Raw genomic sequence first — 8278 nt, 5'->3', positions numbered from 1 at the left:
AGCAATCTAAGGAAAGAACTTATTTTACTAAATACGAATAATATTGGAATACAAGATGACACAATATGATACAATATAACTACAACTACTAAATCAAACAAGACAGAGAAAGAGAAAGAGAGAAAAAAGAGTCCCCGAGAACCGGGGGCCTACTGTGATCTCTAGGCGACAGGCTGGAACGTTGCTGATAGAGGGAGATGGCGGGGATGGAGCGCTCCAAAGCGATAGACAGAGTGAAAAGAGGGACGTTCCAGCCTGGGAGTGAGATTATATATGTGTCCTCCTCCTCTGGTGATTCGTCTCTGGCCGCGTTGTCCCCTGGGATATGTAGTTTCCTCCAAGAGCTGAGTACTCGGGATGCTGCCATTCCACAGATCTGGAGCATGAACCTTCCACACTTCCACATACCCTCTGTTACATTTCCGCATACCCTCTGTTACACTTCCACATACCCTCTGTTACACTTCTGTATGCCATTAACAACTACACTTTCTTATACCACCAAAACAGTTTACCACTATTTGTACCCTCAGTTAATGATTCATACTGCACATAATGTCATGATGTAGAATATTGACAGCAACAGCACAAAACCATGACACAGTGCATGTCTAATACCTATGTCTGTCTAAGACCCTGCACCAAGTGCTGGAGGTAGGAGGCTGGTTAGACCAGCTGACTGGACAAGCTCCGAGTTTTCTAGCAAATGAGGGATGCACATCCCACGCACACGAGGTTCAAGGAAACACAATGGTCCCTTTTTCAGCAACTGGCACCTGGGCACAAGAGCCCTGTGACCCATAGTTCTACTCTAACAGCTGATGCTGGGACTCTGGTTTGCTTCAGTTGCCTAAGTTGCCCAAGGAGTTGCATCTAGGACCTGCACAGCTTCTGTTACCAATGGTCTTGTCCCAGTGATGGAAGCTAGAAACCTTACTTATTCCACTTGCTGGGTGAGGCTCACACTATGGGACCAGACTGCTGCTGCTCTCTGCAATAGACCAGTAATAGCTGGCACTCTGGATACAAAGACTTTGAAAGCCATGGAATTGCTCCCTAGTTTTGTGGTACTTCCAACTACTTATCCAGAAACTGTTGCTTGTTCCAGTCACTGGCACCAGAGAACCTGCAGTCCTCCACCATAGTTGTGACTCTGCTGGCCTCACGTTTCTAACACGCATCTCTGTAGTTGCAGGCACGCTGTCCCAGTATCATTCCTATTAACGTGTATCAAGTATTTTGGCAAAGATAGTTAAGAAAGTGTTTAATCAAAGGTGAGATACACTGTGATGATTAGGCTTAGGGTTAATTGCACTGAACAGTGACTGTTTATATGATATTAGCCCCCTTTTAATCTTCTTTCTGTCTATTCTTCATCTTTGGTTTTCAGCAATCCCCTTTGCCTTAAAAATTCCTTAATAAGTTTTGTGTAGTTCTTTGCGCCACCTCACTCTGAGTATCCCGAGTCCTAATGTTCTTGATTTCTTTCCTCTTATAATTTGTGAGGTCCACACTTGCCCTCTATGAAGCCATGCTTGAAGATTTGTAATGGTCTACGGATTAGTGACTGGAGACTTTTGGCTTGCTGTATTAAACTAATGTGTTTCATCTAGATCTTTAAAGATGAGCTGGGTTTAAAAATAGTGAGTAGCACAATTACCGGGTGAGAGATTGACGTATAACAGGAAATCACGAGCTAAATGTGTAAGTAATGTGATGCTGTTGTGGAAGACCTAAACTGTGTGTTCAGATGTAAAACCAGGAATGTTTTCTGTAGGATGTGAACAGGCCCTTCTGTACTGTTCAGTGCTTTTAACCTCAGCAGGACCCGTGCATATGGCCCAGAGCTGATTCATGAAAAAAATAAATGGCTGTGGGATGCAATACAGCTCTGTAGAGGTATGCAACGAGAATGAGCAGAGCACAGAATTTACAGGGAAGATTGAAGAACTTTGAGCTACTGAGTTGGTAGAAGATTCAAGATAGCAATAATTTTCGAATATGTAAAGTAGAGCAGCAGAGGGCAAATTATTCTCTGTATTTATTTTGGATAGTCTATAGAAGGGACAACTTTAACTAGACACTGAGAAAAGCTTTTAATTGTGAAGATAGTAAAGTGCTGCAAGAAATGCTTCTGGAAGTCTGCACTGACAGACTGCTGGTGACTCTTGCCAGATGCTAATAGGTATAATTACATTATTACATTTGCCTTAGGAGAGAAGGATGGACGATACAGTCCCTGAATTTTTCCCCCCAGTTTCTATGATTCTCTTTTAGCAGTGCTTGCCCTGAGAGTTTTCTTTCTGTCCGTTTGTCCTGCAGCTCAGTATTTTCTCCATGCTCTGAATCACTGATCACCAGCTTTGTGACCCACGTGTCTGTAAACTTGTGGTTCTCAGCGTGTGTGTCTTGAGCAGAGAGGAGCATGCATGAAGGAAAATGTTACCTCTGATAATAATGTGCAGAACTAAAACCCTGTAAAGACTGAGCAAGATTATTATATTATATATTCTTAGAGCCAGAGAAATACTGAAAATACCGTAGGTGGAAACACTTCTGTGTAGCCATTCTTAGAGGAATCGCGCAGGTGTGCGGGTTGAAGGCTTTTTTATTGCTCCCTGTCAGGCTTATTCAGTCTGTTCTCCTCCCCAGCTGTTCCTGTCCTCTGACGGGAAGGAAAGGGATGTTATAACGAGAGGAAGTGCAATAGGATAGAGGCAAACTTCAGGCATGGACTTATGTTGTCATAGATTCCTGTTGAGGGTCCAGTACAAGAAGGCCGCCACTCTCACAGTGCCTGCAGTTGGAAAGGAGGAGCGCTGATTGCTGGAGGTTTGGGAGCAGCTGAGCAGCCCTTAAATTCAGTTTTCCTTCTGAGGGAGACTGAACACGGCTTTCAGTGGCAGACTATAGAGACGCACCCTCTGCTCATCCCAAGGTAAGCAGAAGGCATTTAGTAGTGAATTCTTGGCCTTCCTCTAGCTCTCTCTCCGTACTGATGGGGACTCCCTGGGCAGCCACTGACCCTGGGGGTGTGCAAGGAAGGTCTGGACGTTGTATTGAGGGATGTGGTTTAGTGGGAACTATTGTTGATAGGTGGATGGTTGGGCTGGGGGATCCTGTGGGATCCTTTTCCAGCCTTGGTGATTCTGTGATTAATGGAATACAATTTAATTTTAAACTCGCAGGTATTCGCATACTGCACATGTGCATGATGAAAAACTTATGCTTGTTGGTGGAGTGTGGTTTCACTCACTGTGTGTGCCAGGCATCACCGTCATTGACTTAATGACTGGGCTGTGCTTGGACTACACAATTGATGCGGTGAGTACTGGAATTTTTCTTTCAGGGTGAGCAGTATTGTGTGAAAGAAGGTGGTAGCTTCAGGGTCATTCCCACAAATGGAACAGAGAATGCAGAGGAGTCAAATTTAGGAGTGGAATGAACATTTCCCTGTTTGCATTAGGTAACAAATTTATTGAGATAGGGCAGGATCCACGTGTACAGATGAAACTGGAATTTGTGACTATTACATATAAATATATTAAACAATATAAATATATAAGCAGTCTGTGTACACCTGGCTGACTTCTCAGAATTTTCCTGAAAATATAAAGCATAAAGCATGCTTAAATGTAGTTTAGTGCTTTCCTGTTCTCTACAGCAGAAGTCAGAAGGGAATTAGTATCCTTCAGATCAAATAAGCTACTTACGTTTGATAGCAGTGAGCAGAGTAATGAAGTTTTCCCTAAGATAATACAGCTTTAAAGAAGTTATTGAGTAGATGCAGATTGATTGGTAGCTGCCTTTATGATTTTTTTTTCCCTTGAACTCAGCTGCAGCACCTGCTAGTACTGTGCTAATGAATTGTCCTAGTTAGGTACATAGTACCCCAGTGTGGATTGGTCTCCAGTTTTGAAAGACTGGAAATGTCAGTGACTTCCCGTGCAGTTAGTATTACTGCTAGTGTTATTTTGGTGCCCACCAGGACTCCAGCTCCTTTTCTGCACAGCTGGATACTGCTTTCCAGATGGGTGCTCCCAGCACATACTGGTGCCTGGGTCTGCTCAGGACTTTGCATTTCTCCTTAACTCTGGGAGGTCTCTCTGGATGCCAGCATGACAGTGGTGTATCTGCCACTCCTCCCAGCTTTGTGTCACCTGCAGGATATGCCGTCCATCATCCAGATAAGTAATGGAGATGTCAGAGTGGACGGTCCCAGGTCTGACTCCTCCAGGTGGGCTTTATGCTATGGATACTTCCTGGGCTTGGCCATGTGGCCATTTTCTAGCCCACCTCGCTATCTGCTCATCTAGCCCATGCATCAGCAGTTTGTGTATGTAGATCTTGTGGGTACAGTGTTGAAGGCCTTACTGAAGTCCAGGTAAACAATATCTCCTGGTCTCCCCTTCATCTACCGCTGCAGTCATTTCATTGTAGAAAGCCATCAGGTTGGTCAAGCATGAATTCCACTTGGTGAATCCATGCTGACTATCCTGGTGGTTTTCTCTTCCAGGAATTCCAAGGGCCCAAAGAACAGAAAGACATTTTCTCACTCTCAGTCACTGAGCTGCGAGTTGTTCAGTGAATGGGGTATCCTAGAGGAGTGCATCGTGGTCTCCTTGCTGTCACATTTTTCTCTTTTTGTCCACCCTTCTGGGTGCTGTTGATTGACCATCTGGTTCCCAATGGACGCATTGTGGCTGTTCTTAATTTTCCACTGAGAGTAGCTGTATGAAATACTTCTACGGCACTGCATGGGGTGATAACTGTTGAAGTCCTGTATGTTCAAGGATTACTTCCTAAGTCAGATTTATTTTGATGGAAGCAGTATTTGAAGTTGCATTTACCAGATGCCTAACTGGTGAAGTGAATCCTTTTCCCTTTGCTTCCTAAAGGAGGGGGAAAAAAAAAAGTCTAACACTACGATTTTGGCTTTTGAGTCATTTGGACAACTCACAAGTTCTGTGTCTTGAGCACTTTGTCCAGGCATCCTTTTCCTCGGTGTCTGGTTCGTCATCTTGGCCTTTGTGTACCTCTCCATAATGGACTGGCTGGTGTCCTCCGGACTATGCGAGCTTCTGTTTCATCCCAAGGACTTTAAATTCCTCTTCTTTTTCAGGAACATCTGGAGTGGCCTTTAATGCTACATAATCACAGCAGTGTTTTTCTGCCAGAGGAGAAGGAGTTGTTGCTTATTGGTGGTGGTGGGAACTGCTTCTCCTTTGGGACACACTTGAATCCAAATCCTATCTCGTTGAACCTCAGCAGCATTCTATCCTGACCAGCCACTAACTGGGACCAAACAGGACAGAACTGTGATGCTGTGCATCATGGTGTGACATCTGTTTACCTGCAAGTCCAAGAACAACAAAATGTTACTTACAACAGTTTCTGTATCCTGAATGCATTTGTAAAGGTGGGATAAGGAGAAGGGATTAAGAAGTGAAGGTCTATTTTTTTTTTTTTTTTTTCTTTTTTATTAGTCCTTTTTTGTGTTGTTGCAAACAGTATTTTCCAGAACTGGCTTTGTAGCCCTTATTGGTGAAGTAAGGAACACTGCTGTGTTCAAAAGTGATGTAAGTTTGCACAGTGCTGACTTGGAGGTAAGGTGAATTCACTGACTGAAGAAGCCATTGGAAATATGCAGCCAAGTGTAATTAAATGTGAATCAGAACGTGTCATTGGTCGTACTTGAGTGTTTCTAAAGGACTTTGTAGGGGTGAATGAAAGAGTGTCTACTCCTTTAAGGATATCTGGTCAAAGGCTATTTTACAGTGTAACAAGGGAAAATGGGAAAGGGAGGAAGACGTAAGCAGGAATATACAGATACAGACCTGACCAGCAAATGATGGGAAGCTGCCAGGTCAGTCACAGTTATTGATGAGGGGATGTACATGTGTGAGGATATTTATTCCTGATATCATTTGTGGAGCAAATGATGTGCTGCCATCGCACTGCACTGCCATGGTTCGACTCCTACCTCAGGTATTCTTTTCTCTCTCGGTTTGTTCGATTAGGTTACATTTGGTCAGTTCCTGTTCCTCCTCAGATTGTTGCCGTTGTGTTTTCTCTTTGTTAAATACATCTGCTCACTCTCTGCCCTTCCTGCAGAGTGTGTGGCTGGTGCTGGCCGAGTCATGGCAAACCCCTTCCTTTTTTTTTCCTTTTTTTTTCTTTGCTCCTTTGTCTCTATTTATTTATTTAATTATTTATTTTTAATTTCCCGGCTCCTGTGCCCGTCACAGACTTACAGCTAGGGGGAACTGCGTGACGAAGGGCCTGAAATCTGCCTAGGGATATTGGCTAGAGACACAGTGCTGCTACTTAAGGGATCCAAGCAGGAATGCTGTCTGGACAGAGAGGGTGCATCAGTGCTTGACTAAGTGCTTTTGCAGCTTGAGTGCTGTGTGTGTGCCTGCACTGGTGACCTTCTGTCTCTACAAGCCAAAGGGGAGGAAAAGGATGTGACTGTGTTTGTTGTGCATGATTCCTGTGTATAGGTGCTGGTGAAGGCAGCACCTTGTCTGTGGCAGTCTGTGATTGCCTGTCAGCATCCCGTGTGTGTGTATCAAGGATACGAGCTTAGTTTCATTTCTGGTTAAATCTGCAAATGGGAGAATGGCAGCAGTGTCCTCCAGCCTGAGCAAAGATCCTGGGTCCCCAGACACTGGGCTGTGACCTGGTGGCTGGTGAGGAGTGGTCTCAGGCTGCAGCAGCTGGAGGAGGCAGTCGCTCCCTCTTTACCTCTCTTAGCAGTCTTGATATGACAAGCTATGCTTTTTCTTGCCAGCAGCTCAACTCCAATCTGTAGCCTTGCTTTGCTACTTGAGAAGATAATAGTATGCCTGTAAAATAGGGCAGGGCTCGGTGTTTTGTGCTCTCCCTCCTCTTGCGAGCTGAGAAGCCCCCTGCAGCTGCTCAGAGCCCTTCTTCCTCTCCAGAGAAGACCAAGGTAAGCTGCAGCAGCGCTCACTGGCTCACTGACACCAGCTTGGCCAAGGACAGGAGCAGTGACAGGGATAAAGCTGATGTTTCAGCAGAAAAAGGGAGCTCTGCAAAGCAAGTGCGTGGGGCACAACTCCTGCTTCTCCCCACTGCCAGGACAGGAGAGCCTTAGATCCACCCAAAGGAGCTGCACAGAGGCTGCAGCCCTTCACATGTGAACAAGCTTCGTGGACGGCAAAGGCCAAGGGCTGTGACACACAGCAATGATGCATTTGTGCTGACCAGGGTGTCAGCGGGAAGAAAGTGCTGGGGCTACGGGAGTAGGTGTGGGGCAATGGACCTCCCTCGTTTACAGGGGGGGTCTCGTGATCCATTGGGCTTCATTTCTCCCTAAGAGGAGAAGCTGCCTCCCACCCTCCTTACATCACGTCCATGCTCAGCAGTCAGAGGAGCTGCTGTCCAGAAGACCAGAAAGCACAAAGACCCAGCTCTGCGCACAGGGCCATCAGCCCTGGTGATGGGTGAAGTGCAGCAGAGACAGAGACAGCGAGCCTTTGGGTTTCTGTTGAAGTTAAATTAAATTAAGCTGTAAATAAAGGAACTGTTAATCTGTTCTTTCTGTTTCCCTGTTCTGCTTGCTGTTTTTTTTGTTTGTTTTATGATTACATCTGCATGCACTTCCTGCTGCCAAGCCTGTTTTCCCTCCAGTTCTGCTGTCCCTTGACATTTTTTACTTGGTAACCCTTAGGCTTACTGTTCCTTGCTCCGTGCAACCTCCACGTTCCAAAGATCACCATGTCAAAGGGGGCAAAACACCCAAACTTGCAGGCTGAAGGTCAGCGTTGTCAAAAGCAGACATGCTGGGGCACACTGGAAAGCCACTATGTGGCCTAGAAAATAATGAGCAGCTCTGGGAGTGCTCTCTGGTCCCCCAGTGTATATACTTGGTGAACCTGGGATCCCTGCTTGGTCTGTAGGGAGCACTCGGGGGGTTTAAGGCACTCTTCTAGGATGTCAAAGGTTACACTTCAGAGCTTCTAGGATGCCCCTAAACTCATTGGACATGTGCTGGAATCTCTTAGGGTGCCTTAAATATACCAAGGGTCCTTGGGAGTCCTCTCACTTATAGTGGGAAGCCACTGGAGTGCCCTAGGCCACACAGACCAGAGTTCTCCAGCGTGCCATCGTATGCAGTGGGTGTCATCTGAAATTTGGGAATAAGCTCATTAACTCCAAAGTGATGTTAACGACTGAGCATTTTTTATTTGTTATGTCAGATATCTCCACCTACCTCTGCATACCTTGAGCTAATAAACATAACTGGTATTAC

General features: G+C 45.4%; 1 long non-coding RNA gene across 1 annotated transcript; it reads left to right on the top strand.

The window, feature by feature from the left end:
- The first annotated feature begins 2652 nt into the window (after positions 1-2652).
- Positions 2653-5683, top strand: LOC140250337 (uncharacterized). The gene is made up of 3 exons (XR_011903140.1): positions 2653-2938; positions 3189-3324; positions 5123-5683. It is a non-coding gene; the product is annotated as an uncharacterized lncRNA (long non-coding RNA).
- Positions 5684-8278: the final 2595 nt, after the last annotated feature.

Source organism: Excalfactoria chinensis, chromosome 3 (assembly GCF_039878825.1).
Source record: "Excalfactoria chinensis isolate bCotChi1 chromosome 3, bCotChi1.hap2, whole genome shotgun sequence".
NCBI classification, from domain to species: Eukaryota; Metazoa; Chordata; class Aves; order Galliformes; family Phasianidae; genus Excalfactoria; species Excalfactoria chinensis.
The sequence above is the reverse complement of the archived record's forward strand: the minus strand, read 5'-3'. Positions and strand labels throughout refer to the sequence as shown.